This window comes from Pseudorasbora parva, chromosome 22 (genome assembly GCF_024679245.1).
Source record: "Pseudorasbora parva isolate DD20220531a chromosome 22, ASM2467924v1, whole genome shotgun sequence".
Lineage (NCBI taxonomy): Eukaryota > Metazoa > Chordata > Actinopteri > Cypriniformes > Gobionidae > Pseudorasbora > Pseudorasbora parva.
The window spans coordinates 25,982,331-25,998,533 of record NC_090193.1 but is presented as its reverse complement, the minus strand read 5'-3'; the positions used below and the strand labels follow the sequence as shown (position 1 = coordinate 25,998,533).

The 16,203-nt window shown below is 37.3% G+C and overlaps 1 long non-coding RNA gene across 1 annotated transcript; it reads right to left on the bottom strand.

The window, feature by feature from the left end:
* Positions 1 to 842: 842 nt before the first annotated feature.
* Positions 843 to 2,060, bottom strand: LOC137058012 (uncharacterized). Its single transcript, XR_010900567.1, has 3 exons — positions 1,496 to 2,060; positions 1,197 to 1,294; positions 843 to 1,105 (listed from the first exon to the last, which is right to left on the bottom strand). It is a non-coding gene; the product is annotated as an uncharacterized lncRNA (long non-coding RNA).
* Between the last annotated feature and the right edge of the window lie 14,143 nt (positions 2,061 to 16,203).

Below are 16,203 nucleotides of genomic sequence, written 5' to 3'. Positions count from 1 at the left end.
GCGATAGGATAGCGCTACAGCCAACCAGAGCAACGAAGGTGAAGCAGAGCTCGCTGACAGATTAAACATTCGCCGTATCCGGTCGGCTAAACTCGTTCTTTGTTCTTTTCTCAGAGAAAAGCGAACTCCAGAATCGCAGTCAAAGCTGATTCGAAAGACCGCCGTTCCCCCGTTTCTGTGTTTACTAGAAGCACGCAAACGCAACTCGGCCGTCGTCATTATGGCCCCGCCCGCCGACTCTATACATGATGTGATTGGCCCGTCCAGATTGTGAGGAATACAGCTCAGAAGGGTATTGAGAGTTCCTAGATGACACTTGCGGGCAGATTAAATTTGCTGCCGCTAGGGTGCGTCTAGATTTCTAGGCTACCCGCCCCCCCTATTGACAGAAATGAGAGAGGGAGGGGGAGATGTGAGGGAGGATTTTTCAGCCGGGACTTTTTACTGCACCGAGTCGAGCCGAGGACTGACTGCAGCACACTTGAATCCACTGAGCTCCTGAGAATGACCCATTCTTTCACAAATGTTTGTATTGTACAAATATAATGATAATTTATATTTATTATAATTAATTGTTTATTGTTAACTTATTCACTAATACATACAATAATGGTGTAATGTCCGACCCTATTCGTGCAGTCTAAACAGCAACTGCAATTCCACCGTCTGCCACTAGTAGTGTAAAAAATCACATGCCTTTTCACAATTCACATTTAAGGTCTAAGTGAAAAATCCCTCTGATGGTTTTTATTTAATTATTAGTGAGTTTCATTAGTTTTATTTCATTCACTGACATATTGTACCAATTATCATTTAAGATAATTGACCATGACACACACCACTTACTCAAAATATTCTCGTCAATTGCTTAAAGTCATGTAGAAATGCCTAATGACTCATGGTTAAAATTCTTGCCAAAACAAGAGAAACATCCTTGACTGTAAAAATGAATGTAGGCGTTGGCTGAAAAACTAAGGGAGAGGGAAGTGAGGGACATGGAGGATGTAAGTCCAATTTTAGGTCTCTGGCTCACAGGTCGTACTTAACTTGTTCCTGAGCATAGCGGCTTGTATCCTGTGCTCACCTCCCGCTGCCCAGACTTTTCCTTACACATGCGGAGGGAAAAGAGTGTCGTTATTCACAGGCTCAACCCCAGATGGACAGGTGTCAAAACTTTACTGTTAGATCAATGGTACCTCATGGCATTTCGAGACTTTAACTCTTGAATTTCCTGTTGTTGTCGACCTGTAAAAGGGGGCGTGAACTACCGACTGGCTCCGTTCTGAACAACTGGCTTTCAAATATAAAGAACAAAAATAAATGCATGCCTGATGAAAAGCTGTTTATACACTGGAATCACGTGGGGTGGCTCTCAGTTTACCGAACTAACTAAACAATTTAACACAAACTAACACTCAAGCATACACAGTCTATCTACAGCTGTCATATAACATCATGCAACCCACCAGCACCTTCCCCCAACACAAATACATACGTCCAGGGGTGGTCTTTTGTTGCAGAGAGACCAAACAGCAGCCTAGTAATGACAAGAAGCACTTTGCAACCTCACAGTCACCCTGATCTACAGGCAGTCTCTAATCCTCTATGAGGAAACTTTCTGAACTTCTCATCCTGTTGTTTGGAGGAGTTTGACAACCCACAATCTCTAAACTAACATATTATGAGAGGGGGGATTCGCTCATTAATGTCAGAGATCTTGAGCAGGAAATGAGATGAAACTCCTCCAAAACTCACAACCACACACGTATTCATATTCTCATACATGCTAACAGGGGTGCAACAAGTTCTTTTGAGGGGGTATTGGACTCCGGACATCCCTCTTTTGGGGGGTTTAAGGCTCATTATAGTGAATATAATGGTTATGTATTTTCTGCATGTTTTTCTCTGGGCCCCTGAGAGAAAATGGCTCCATATGCGTTGCATATCAAGCATAGCCCGTATCTGCGCCCCCACACGTTCGCATCTCCTAACATTAATGAATACATGTTCAACAAAGCAGATCTTCTTGCCATCTTGTTCTATTCTGTCAGTTTAACAACTCTCACATGCTGAAGTGATTAAACTGCAGCTTGTTGTTTTCCCTTCCCAAAAGTAAAAAGGCTTCACGCAAAGAATGCTGAAAGATTTGCCACCCAACTTTGCTTTGGGTTATAGGAATGCTGGCTCGCCTTGAAATATAAAAAACTGTAATGAGCCACGAACATACAGACAAAAATCTGTATTTCTCAAAGGTAAAGTCACTTGTGACATTAAATATTGTCAGACCAAAGCATATTCCTACATTCAACTGCTTTACTCTCTCTGACATCAATTTGTGATGCATAGACTCTGTGGTGCCCATGAAATCTAGAAAGAGGAGGAGATCTGATATATAGATAATCTAAATAGGAGGAGTAGGAGGACATTTATAATAAAGTTTACTGGTAAAAAAAAAAAAACTTTTAAAAACGAAGTAAATGTCCACCAAACATCCCTTAAAACATGATAAATATATGTATATACAAATCATTACATATAAAAATAATTGAAAAAAAATATATTTTAAATAAAAAATTTAAAAGATAAGAGTATATAGATTTTTTTTTAAATCCTGTTTTAAGTTTGTTTTATGCTTAGAACAATAGAGTAAGAGAAATAATAATGAAATTAAGAAATGTGATTAACATTACTTTTTTAACATTTACAATTAATAATAAATTTTATTTAGAAAATCAACTTCCTTAGTTCTGAGTTCACCCAATTAAAAAGAAACAATAAATAAAAAAAAGAAATGAAAATTAACAAAATAAATATAAATCTTATACAACATCTTGTTCTGATAAGATCTTAAGATATTTTTACTGAAAAAAAAATGCTTTTTTGCAATATTCTAAATTGTAGCATTTATCATCATCATCATCATCATAAGTAGTGCTGTGTAACATAAGTAACAGAACATCTTTTTTTTGCGTCTATGTTCACTAACAACATACACAATAGTTGTGTGTTTAACCAACATGGATTGCCGGGCCTTTCGCAGCACTGCTTTAATGCAGAGCTCCATCAAAAGACCCGTCTCTCACTGGAACGCTAAATGAGTGACACTCGCCCACCATGCTGGACATTCACACCTTAGATCAAAGAACTGTAGGATAACGGCTTTTGCTCACATACCAGTAAACTTCGGCCAGCCCTCTTCCACCCACCCTCACTTTTAACACCCCAGTGATAAGTCTGAAGTGGGCAAATGGCACAAACACCTGTCTGCAGTTCAAACACGACCTCGTCCTTGTGCAATCACCTGTCGGCCATCAGCTGTGAAAGGGCTTCTCACTTTTACGAAGCAGGAAGGGGATTTTCATTGTCTCTGCGACATGGTCGGTTTGTTAAGTGGTTTGAGTCTATGTGCATGGACCAGAGAGCTTGAATCCCCCTCTAAATGGCCCTTTACAAAACAAACACTGGTGTTTGCTTGGAAATATGCATTAAAGTGTTGGCTGACACCTAAGTGAACTTTTTGTGTAATGCAACTTTAAATATTCCTCACTTTGTTTCAATTCAATTGTGTAGGTACACTTACTCTTTATGAAAATAATACGTTTTATGTGCACAATGAGAACTAGTGTTGTAAATCTCAACAGAGTCAGGGAGAGGAAACGCAGAAAAGAGGGATGAGGAGAACAAGAGAACATCAGAGGGTTGAGGGAGGAAATCCCAAAGCAACCTGACCTCCATTTGAGCCAACATTACACGAGTTCACCTACTATCTATCTCTCCCTTTCTCTCCCTCTCTGGGTGTGGTAGGTACATCAAAAGCTCCATGTCTCTATAGACTGTTCCCTTTTAGGACATTTTGGCAAAAACATGCAAGGTGGCAACGGCCACTAAAATGTGCAATTTTTGAAACAAACATCTAAACAAAGCACACAATTATATGTCTCCCATATAAACACGCACAAAACCGAGCAAGTGCATTCCCACAATCTCGCGAAGCAGCAGAGATAGAGGTCTCTTAAAGTGCTGCATTCCTCTGCACTCATCCACAGTAGAGGAAACAGAGCACTCTCTATCATCTCCTCATTCAGAAAGCTCATGGTCTGCATGTGATTTCAATATGGACACGGCAAATCAACCGAGGGTCTGTTCACATTCATGCTAATGTGAGAGCGGCTGTTGATACGTTTCAACGGGAAATTAAACAAATCTTTGAAATGTATATGTTTTTGTGAAGTTCTTATATTTGTAACAAAGAGACCAACAAGCATACAAAATAAATGTGTTATTTTAGCATAGGAGAGAACATGTACAGATCTGTCCTGAATTTTTTTTAAAAGTGGGGGGAAAATATAAATAAATAAACAAACACAAAATTAATATTAATAAAACAAAATAAAGGTATTTACTTGTCTTGTTTTAAGAATGCTTAGACCCTTTTCCTGGAGGAAAAAATAATGAAAAATAAAACAAAAATAAATATGTATAAAATATATAATATAATATAATATAATATAATATAATATAATACATAAACATGTATTTTGTGTTAAAGATTCTTTTTTAAATAAATATGTATAAAATATATAATATAATATAATATAATATAATATAATATAATATAATATAATATAATATAATATAATATAATACATAAACATGTATTTTGTGTTAAAGATTCTTTCTTTTTTTTATTTGTCTGTTACGTTCGTCTAAATTTTGGTCAAGTGGCACTGAAAATCTTCAGACAGCCTGAACAAATTGCTTTTCTTTTACCATAAAAAGCACTCTGTTTTTTCCGCAATGGCAGCATATTAGTGTTAGTGAAGGATATGGCAAGTGCAGTGACTGGTGGGCGGGGGTGGACGAGGCACCTTGCAACAGCTGGACTGAATTAGCCGGGGGGATCGGGGGGTGTGGGGGGGCTCTGAGACTGCTGGCGCCAGGAGCAGGCCAGCAGGTCAGGGTGGATGAAGATTACCAAAACACAAGCGGGCAGGCATGCCCTGCGGAGGGACGGGGAGGGGGGAGCAGGGGTTCCTGGCTCACAGGCCTTCAGCTACAGGATGGGGCGGCAGGAGGACTTCCACTTCCTGTCAGATAACCCTTTCCTGTCCATATGACATCCAGAGAAAGAATGCCTGAAAAGAAAAACAGTGGATACATATATTTACATGATAATAAAATATCGAACAAGGCACCATTCTTGTCAGAGCTAATGTTGTTAGCAGCTTTGCCTGAGAGCTTCTCTCCTGTCATAGTTCATATCTGTGAGAGAACATGACATCGAGATATTCAGAATTAGTGGGAGGACGGAATGAAAACAGAGAGAACATTGCTGTAAAGATCTAAATATAGACATTTTATTAGATTTGGAAGCCAAATGGTTATGTATAAACACACTTAGCCACCATGCCTGGATGTGAAGTGGGGAATGTTCAAGAACTAATTCCATATGAGGCAGAGAAACACATTTCCAGACATTACGGACATGAAGACCTGTAAATTCAGTCTCCAAGCACACAGACACTCAGTAAACAGCCAGGAGTTACGTAAAACTATTTTTGTTTTGCCTTGGTGTCATTTTGGAGTCACAACAAATGCTAAAAGAGGATCTATAATACAATTACAAACGTACAAATACAGAAAATGGGTGTATGAAAGCTTTGTAAAATTAATGGTAAATTTCAGTCTATAAACAGTGATTTAGGCCAGTGGTTCTCAAAGTGTGGTCTGCGTATCTCTACTGGGGCTCAGGCTCCCTCTAGTGGTACACAGAGAAATCACTAAATTAAAGTTTTGCAATTGTTTCAACCATAGACTGTAAAAAAAAAAAAAAAATGGACGTAGTGTCCGTGACGTCACCCATAGGCTTCCAATAAGCCGTTCTGAACCGTTTCTGTAGTGTAAAGTAGAGAGGAGCTGGCCGTTGCCATCTTGGCATTGCGTCATCACGTGTCACGCCCAGATAACAAAAATGGACAAAGAGGCGGGATGAGGGTAGAGCTTAGGTGACGCAATGAATGACTAGACAGCGGATAAATGGCTAGCCACCTGTCACTCAAAGTGGCCACGCCCTTAACAATGCAGAACTTTAAGGCTTTATATAATGTAATATAAAGTTATTAAAAAATGCACTCCCCTCACAGTTGTCATGAAGGGCAAAATTAGCCACAACCACAATTTGTACCAGGCTGTAAACATGTTTTTTTCCACTGTAAAATTAAAATGTAAAGAATTTTAACATGGGGCTCAATGAGATTCTGCTCCCGTCTGGAGCCTGTCTCTAGTGGCCAGTCGACAAATTGCAGTTTAAATTACTTCCGTATTGGCTTCAAGAGAGACCGTGGGAGGTTGCCGCTTGGTTTCAACACAAACTATACATATTAGAAATGTATTGCTAAAAGAAACACGTTACAATGCCTGTGAACTGTGTAGTACTAAAACTGTGGCTCGATGACGCACTGCAGCCACTGAGCCTGGCCCCTCCCCTAACACAATCACATCCGCATCAGTTCGCCCAACGCCCGCTACTTCAGCTAGCTAGATAGGCCGCCCTTTGTCACATTAATTAATATTACCTTGTTGCGATAAATTACAAACTCAACTTATAAAACAAAATCGATGATATCAAGAAGAGGTGGATTAATTTTGTGAACAGCTACCTTGATCCCCACGAACACCTGCCTCTGCAGACTGCAGTGATCGTTTTACAATGGATAGTTTTACAGACTTTTATTGGATTCACTGAAAAATTACTGCAGAACGGGTCCCTCCCCGCCAACATCTGATGCCATCGTTGGCAGTACATGCGGTGCCCACCAGTGTTTTGTGTTGCTTCCGGCTTTTCCGTAAGTGGGCGTGGTTTCAGCGCAGCCAGCGGACACGCCCCCAGGTTTTGAGAGCAGATTTTTTTTTCCAGTATTTTGCTTGCCGCTTTTTGCTTTTTTTATCATTCAAATTTGTCTGCGTGGTTAATAACAAAATTTTCTGTGGTGTGACAAACTCAGAACAAATATTTCATTTTGATTTTACAGGGACTTTAAAATATAAATTAATGTTAAAACAATACATTTTAATACATTTATTTGAGTACAGTTTTTTAACATTTAAGTAGGCTACAGTACAATTTTAATTTAACTTTTATGTTCAACACATTTTAACTTAATCGTTTTTTTTATTTACCAGTATGTAAGCACAGTGCAGTAAAAACTGTATTTACAAAGTTAAAGTAGCAAAGTTACAATATTTGAACTGTGCAGAGCTGCAGCTGAATAGTCAGGCCTATACGCTACTGTATTTTAATGTTATTCATTATGGTGTTACTTGGAGAGCCACATATTTTCCGAGGTGGTTCTTGGTAGCAGGGTCGTACGCAGGGTTTTAAAATCAGTGAGGTCTCAAATTTGAGGTAGTTAAGGGGGTTCAGGGGAATACTCCCCTGAGAAAATGTTGATTTTTCTGATCTGCATTTTTAAGACGTTTAAAGGCCCCCCAAAATTAATAAAAAATTATATTATATATTTTTATGAACTGAGAAACCATAAGAAAAAGGTCAATACAGAGAGTCAGTGTTCAGAAAGCATTTATTATTATGTTTTGAACTATGTTGTATAGCTGTATTTACATTTTTTTTTATTAGAATTTTTATCGACAAAATATGTTTTTGATATCAGATAACATTTGAATGTCATGCTGATGTTACACTGTACCCCACCTATGGGGTTTATTAATAGTTTCCTTTAATCAGGTTCATGAATGTTTTCCCCACTCACACTGACAAAATGTGTGTTAGGCTACATTAGGAAAAAAATCAATTAGTTAGGCTACATGAATCACTTGAATTATAAGCCTATTTTTAATTCAAAATGGTAAAATTTAGACATTTCTATCAGTTGACCTTATTTTATTTTTTTGTCGGTTGTTAAACATTTCTATCCTAAAACAGCTGTCAAATATGAAATGTTAAGTTAAGCGACGTGCATTCACACTTTATGTCCACTTACAGAAGCGTTGAGCTGGAATTTGCTCTAAGCATCTTCTGTGAATGTAAAGCTCGCCTACTTTGATTGATTTGGTTGGTCATCTCAAATAATATTTTGATGAGCGGTGACAAACCGCCTAGGCAGCTCCGATGAGAAGCTCAATTGGTGCTGTAGGCCTACTGTATCCTTGCAACACTAGTGTTTATACTATATATTAGACAATTATTTCACAACATTTATTAAATACCAGACCTCGGTGACCTCATAGCTGGCTACGGCCAGTTGGTAGGCTATAAAAAGGTGTAGAACCAATGATTTAGGCTACTCTTTTCGGTTAACCTTACGGTTAAAGTGGCAAATGGGGCCATCTAGTGGCAGGTTACAGTATATGCATCCCTAAAAAAATTGTGCTAATTTAAATGATCTTCCTGCTAATTTTGATCGTCATTTAGTAAATATATTTATATTTAAGTGACTAAGTAATTACATAATCAGACCTGGAGGATCCTAGGTTATTTGTGGGAGTTTCCATTAGTCATAAAGACTTTGTGAATCACTGTTCGTCTGGAGAGAACGTATTTTAGAAAACGTGACTGGCTGCTGTTATGTATTTATTTCATCAGCAGACAAAAACAAATGTGACTAGCACACCAAACTCCATCTAACCACACCTGCACAAGTGCATATTGTGCATAATCACTATATTTCCACACAATACCAGAAGATGGCCCCAAACGCACTTCAGTAGGCTAGGCTACTGGGACAAAACAGCCGAAATACGTTTAACAAGACATTATTTTGGAGTAGCCTATTCTGATTAGGTATTTATTAAAGGGTTAGTTCATCCAAAAAATCTGATTATTTCATAATTTACTCACCCTCACGTTGTTCCAAATCTGTTTGGAAGTTTTTTCTTCTGTTGAACACAATATTTACAGAAATCTTTTTTTTTTTTTTTTTTTTTTTTGGTTGAACTATCCCTTTAATATATATACAATATAATAGTACCTCTTATATAATTAGTCTTCTCACAAATTGAATAATTTTTATAATTTTTATTAACTTATAACAATTCTAAAAAAATAGACAAATATTGTATGAAAAGAGACAAGTTTGCATTTTTTATATAATTTGCAAAAGCAATTATTCATAAATTGTCACAACTGAAAATATGACAACAAAACAAGTTGCTAGCTATTTGTTTGAAGTGAATCATATAAAATAAAAATAAAATTTCCATTTCAATGATTGGGATGGCACACAGACCATCCACATTTGTGTTAGGAACATTAGTGATCATCTCTGATTAATTTCAAAGTAGATATGTTGCTATTTTCAAAATAAATTGTGGGACCACTTTTGTCTCGAAAATCAGTGCCTTGAAGATGCAGAATAGAAGCTATATCGAAAAGCACAAGTTACATAAAAATGTTACACTGCAGCAACATTACATTCTATAACAATGGACTGCAACTACTGATGTCACTGTAAGTGCACAGCATCTCTGCTCCAAACTGTCAGATCAGTACTGTATCATTAAGTGCAAAATGAACACCTAATTTACTAGAAGGGTCTAGTGACACTGTTTAAGTGCCTGAGACTCTGCCAAGAAACAGTACTTCTCAAGATGCTTCGGGGTTCACACCAACACCCCACAATGTTAGAAGTGCAAGTGATGCACACACAACTGACACCCTTTCTCTAACTGTAGACAGATATCAAGCCTCTGAAGGCTGCTATTATATGTGTCAAAGTAGTATTGCCATATTTTCCTGCCAAGCCGTATATTAGACATAGTGCTAAAGCAAATCAACTACCAGATTTCCAGGATTATGTTGTTCTGCAAACATTTACCATGATGTATTTTCTCACAACTGACTGCAAATGCTTGTTAAAACATTACATGCAGATCATCCAGACAAGGAGGGCAAATTAAATGTAAAAATGTTTTTGTATTGATGCCTACAAACTATAAGCAATTACAATTATTTTACTATATTGTATCCAAATCAAATGTAAGATAATGGACATTATACATTTTTGGGTGGTAGATGATTCATTGTTTTTTAAATGCACCAAGACTGCACTTATTTGATCAAGAATAGAGTATAACAATAATGTTATATGTGTGTTTTAATATATTTTGAAATGTAATTTATTCCTGTGATGGCAAAGCTAAATGTTTAGCATCATCACTCCAATATTCATTGTCACATGATCCTTTAGAAATTATTTGAATATGCTGATTTGCTGCTCAAGAAACATTTCTAAGATCAACAGCTGTGCTACTTGATATTTTTGTGTTAACCATGATAAATTTTTTTCAGGATTCTTTGATGAATGTACTGTTTTGTAACATTATAGTTGTCTTTACTGTCACATTTGATGTGTTTAATGGGTCCTTGCTGCACACACACACACACACACACACACACACACACACACACACACACACACACACACACACACACACACACACACACACACACACACACACTTTGTGTTTTATACACTGTAAAAAAAAAGTTGATTTTTGTTGGTTTAACTTAAAAAAGTAAGTAACCTGGTTGCCTTAAAATTTTGAGTTTATTGAAATTAAAAAATTGAGATGATACAATGAAGGAAATTTGTTTAATAAATAGAAACTCAAAATATTATTCTATCTGAACCACATAAAAAATGTGATAAATCATGAAAATAGCACTATTTGGCATGTTTCACTGCATCATCAGAAATTAAACCCAATATGCTTACAAAATCTTTTAATAATATTTTAATAAAGGTTGTCGAATCTAAATAAAATTTCATTGTATCAACTCAAAATTTTAATTTCAATGAACTCAAAATTTTAAGGCAACCAGGTAACTTTTTTCCAAATAATTTTTTACAGTGTACTGAACAAACCATATTTTCTATCCCCTATACTGCCCCTGCCCATAAACCGAGCCATCATAGGAACCATTCTGCATTTTTACTTTCTCAAAAAACTCATTCTGCATGATTTATAAGCCTTTTGAAAAGTGGGGACATGGGTAAGGTCATATTTCATCATATTTCCTTGTAATACCTGCACTGTAAAAAATTATTTAGAAAAAAAGTTACCTGGTTGCCTTAAAATTTTGAGTTCATTGAAATTAAAATTTTGAGTTAATACAATGAACATTTTTTGAGATTCGACAACCTTTATTAAAAGATTTTGTAAGCATATTGGATAATTATGTGTGTTTTATGACGCAGTGAAACATGCTAAATTGTGCTATTTTCATGATTTATCACATTTTTTATGTGTTTCAGATTCAAAAATATTTTTAGTTTCTATTTATTAAACTAATTTCCTTCATTGTATCAACTCAAATTTTTAATTTCAATAAACTCAAAATTTTAAGGCAACCAGGTTACTTACTTTTTTAAGTTAAACCAATAAAAAACACCACTAATTTTTTACAGTGTGTGTCACACCCATGTCATTATACACGTGTCCTGATATTTCACAAAAAAAAAGTGCACACACAAGAAAATAAATCTTACTGACCCCAAACTTTTCAAGCTTGTGTAGGCTACACTACCAGTCAAAAGTTTGGACCCACTTCCTTCAAAGTAAAATGCTGTAATGCCATTTACACATATAGAATCGTGAACTATATTTTTAACTACACTGTAAAAAAAAAAAATCAGGTCTTCAATTGAAAATGTTCTAGTGACTGATAATATCTAAATTCACATCAGTTCACAGAATTTAAATTTGGCAAACTAAAAAATGAAGATCAGTCACTAGAAAAATTCAAATTGGAGACTTTTTTTTTTTTTTTTACAGTGTACACACTAAGCTAAAGTGGCTATTAAAATACAGTTTTGACCGGGGTTCTATTGACTGTTTAAAGTCACCATGAATTCAAAATGGACAATTCTTATTATTTTATTATGAAATATTGAATTACTTTAAATTATTTAAGATATTCTGTACAAATAATACATTTTTTTTGTTTTATTTTTAAATTCAGGTGCCCTTGTAATCTTTATTTAAAATAACTTCCCCTACCTCTTGCAGCAACATCTCTTCTCTGATGATGTTTTTCCTGGCGTGAGGGCGGGACAACCTGTCATTAAGATCACCAATATTAGCAAACCACAACCACCCAATCAATTCCTGATAGACCACATAGAGTCCCTCCCTACTTTTTTTATTTTGTTGAGAAACTGTGTCACTCAGATATACGTCACAACAGTTTCATGCCAACTTTAATGAAAAAAATTAAAAAGTTTTTAATACAAGCGCAGTATAAGTGAAACAACTTAATTTACAGTAACCCAAATATCGCCACTGTCGAATGAAAAACTTGTATCTCCAAAAACGCTACTTTAAATCACTGTATTTTTTAAAATAATTAAATACTGTGTTGTCAACGCCCAAATGGAGTTATGTTTCTGTGTTTTGTCTGTCATTAGAATGGGCTTATGAGGCAATGAGCAATCAGAATGACTCGACATCAAATGTTACACCGTGTCTACACTGGATGCGACCAAGTGACTGCTGCAAATCTATTTGTCATGTCAGAAGTAGTGCAAGTGCTCGGAGTATGTCAGAAATAAAACAGAGCATTAGTTTACTGTCGGTGATTTGACGTGTTGCATCGCGCCACATTAGACCGCATCCCTGACTATAATGGATTCTATTTGCTTGTCGCCTCTCGCCGCTTGCATCTGGTGTAGACATGGTGCAATAAGACACTCTTCTCTGCTCCTTAAACACATAAAACAGCCTTTATATAGTGTTTCTTGAGTAAAGAAAACTTCTTATTCAGACATCCCGTTGTTTATTTACCCTTGCATTGCAAACAAGCAGAGACCGTCCAAACTGTGTGTGGTATTTCATTCACAATAGAAGCGCTCTTTTTAATATTTTTCATTGATTAAATAAAAACTAAATAAATACAAAAATCTGGTGACTAATAGTAAAGTTTTTCACCCAACAGGACTTGCTAGGAGTTTTGTGTTTAATACTAGAGATGGGATCAGGAGAATGATAGAAAAATAAAACACATGCTTCACAGTTCAGATGCTGCTCTTTAGTCTTTGAGAAAGGCATGCTAAAAGCCATCTGTGTCGGGCAGGCTGTGTCTGCGTTTAAGCAGTTGCTCCATGAGACAGGTGCCACGCTCCCCTGGGACGCTTTAGAGGCGCAGGGAGTAGAGGCAGAGTAAACTGACTTCAGTAGTGGGCAAACCCTCCTGCATTCCACACCACCTTAAAGATTAATTGTGGCCTCCGGCATGTGAATCACTGCCGTCATATATGGTTCAGAAGAACCATGGTAAAAGCCATGCGGTGGACGATGTAAATGTGTTTACACCTCATTCATCTAATGTGCATACTGTCTTCAGGTAGCCTGTGAGAAGCCACTCAGCAAGACATGCCAACTATGTTAGCAAGATCACCATATTAGCAAGTTATCAGTGCAACAACTGGTCAGACAAATTAAGCAGGTTTAAAATCTCTTAACAAGATGATGAGGGATAGAGCTGTTTTCAATTTATGTCCATGGCAGAGCCTTTATATTTTTGCTTAGTATAAGCAGCTTAAATAAAACATGTTAGACAATCCAGGTACACTCTAAAAAAAAATGTTTTTCTTCCTCAATAATGGTGCTAAACGGCACCAACAGTAGTTCTTTGGAGTGTAAAGAACCCTTAAAGGTGCTTGAAAGGTTCTTTGTACGGCAGTGGTGCTATATAGCACCTTCACCAAAGAACCACTGAAAAACTGTTAAAGAACCATACAGGGGCTTAACAGGTTCTGTATATGGTAACGGTGCTATATAGCACTTCAGTCATCCCAAAGAACTTGTGAAGAATCGCTGAAGCACCACTGAATCACTAAGATTTGGTGCTATACAGCACTTAAAGGTGTTCCCTTATGATTACAAGCCAAAGAACCACTTTTAGTACTATATAGCACTGTTTTTTTTAGAGTGTATGTGCATTTTATGTCAAAGCTAAATGTAAAACTGCTTTTTAATTAGCATTTACATTTAAGGAGAACGTCTTGTTTAATGGGATTATCATGTTTGGGTGCCCTTGGCATCAGAAAAAAATCTAATTAAACAACAGTTGTTACCGTCTCCTAAAACTATTTACAATATTATCCCTTTAAAAGGCCTCCATGCAGGTTTCAACTGTGTAAAATTAAAAGTTCATTAAGGAGCATCAGTCCATTTTCCTACAACCGTCACGTCAATGATCATCACCACATCAGTATGAAGTAGTCTGGGGGCGCTTATAATGCATTACTGGAATGAGGCAGGGATTTCTGCCATATCCCAAAGTGCGACCGCTTGTCTGCATTGGTTTAGATAAAGCCACGTGGCGGTGAGATAGCCGAACAAAGGCATGTCGTGACAGGGCATAAATAGAAAAACAGCTAAAGATGCTGATATCCCTAGCTAAGGCCAAAGGCCATGACTTAACCCAGTGAAAGGCAGTCTGTTGTCTGAAGCCACAGGGGTAGGAGAGTCTAACCACCACTTGCTTAAAGACTCATACTTTCATTGCCTGTTTGTGTGTTTGCATTAGGCTCCGTGTAGGGCATTGGATGAGATTAGTGAAGAGCTGAGGTATTAACTCATGTCTACTCAATATGCTTCTCCGTCTCCACTCAGATGGATTGACAACTTGCAACAGAGACAGCACAGTTGCCGAAAGGTTTTGCAAACGATCACAGCGATTAGCCGACATGTAAATGTTGAACTAAATGGTGTGGCTGCTGCTTACCGGCACCAGTGCATTCTCCTTTAAAAGACCGATGGCAGACACAGGCATTTTCTTTGAAACACTGACATGCTTTACTATTTTTCCTATTACCACTTGCCGGGCTGGGCGTTTATTTGAATTATCAGGTCTTACATGACAAATTAGGTATGTGTGGTGGTCTACCCCCTTAAAAGTGTGTGTGTGCGCCTGTAAATCTCCCTCCACTTCAGCCTCCCTCCACTTCAGTGTCTAAGCCTGCTGGCATTTGGTGCACGATGATCTAAAACAACTGTGACCCAACTGCAATTGCAACTTTGATTCCAGGAATCCCTGTTTCAATGGAGATGATCTGACTTAACTCTACTGTTTCACAACAACCGATAAACATGCAGATACATATATGTACGCACAAAAGACTGGCTCAATTAAAATGTTTCTGAGGATGTGTTATTAAATGACTGTGGCTATTTCACAGTTATTTGAATGGTTCTAAATGTTGTGCATACATAAAAGGATCTAAAATGTTACACGCACCCTCCGATTTCATTATCTGTCATGTTTTATCTGTCTGTCAACGTTTTTGTGCCCAGACTAGCAAGTGAGGCTGTACATAACGCAGCTGCCACACTTATGAAGCGTCCAAGAATAGCTCTCAACTGGCCTGCTATATCTAAATGAAGAGCAAGAAAGTTTCAGTCGTCAACGTAACACTCCTTGCTTCGCCAAAAGATAGCTACACGGCCAATAACAACAATCGTTTGTAGTTATTCCACTAAAATGCTTTAAGATTGATAACAATAATAGCAGTAACAGTAACATTTCATATGATGCCATTCATTATGTTCATAATGCTATCTGCGTCCCGTAAATTTGTCATTTTGTTGAGTTATGCATTTCTTAAACAATGAGCAGAGTGTCTTTAACAATAGCCCTTGTCTATTGCTCTTTGTCATGAATGTCAGCCTTTGGCATGAGGCAGGGATAGAGTATTCTTGTCTATATCGGGACACTATGAGCCCCCTCCCCTTTTGGTCCAGTCTTTACCCCTTTTCCACATACAAGGACACTGATCTCAAGGTCACATCCGCAGGGGCCGGTGTGTAAAAAGAGGCGCTCCTCTCCAGCACGCTCAATTACTGCACTGACACCATAGTGGAAAAGTAGCACCGGCTGCCCGCATAATAAGCTGAAGTTAGGCCTGTTCTGCACCACACCTGCCATTTCGTATATCAAAAATGTGTGTCGGCAATGAAGTGGCCTGGATTTGTGAATTAATTACTATAGGAACCACATGCAATTGCTACCTTAAGAAAATATTTGCCGGAGGTAAAAATTAGCCTGGTGTTTTTTCTCCAAGTCTTCATACTACACTTAGATTTAGAGTTATTGCACAGCTTTTCCTTTGACTCAATCAGAAAATTGTGCTAATTTACATTGTGGAAAGAACATCCGTCTTAATTATGTAGCTATTATCATTA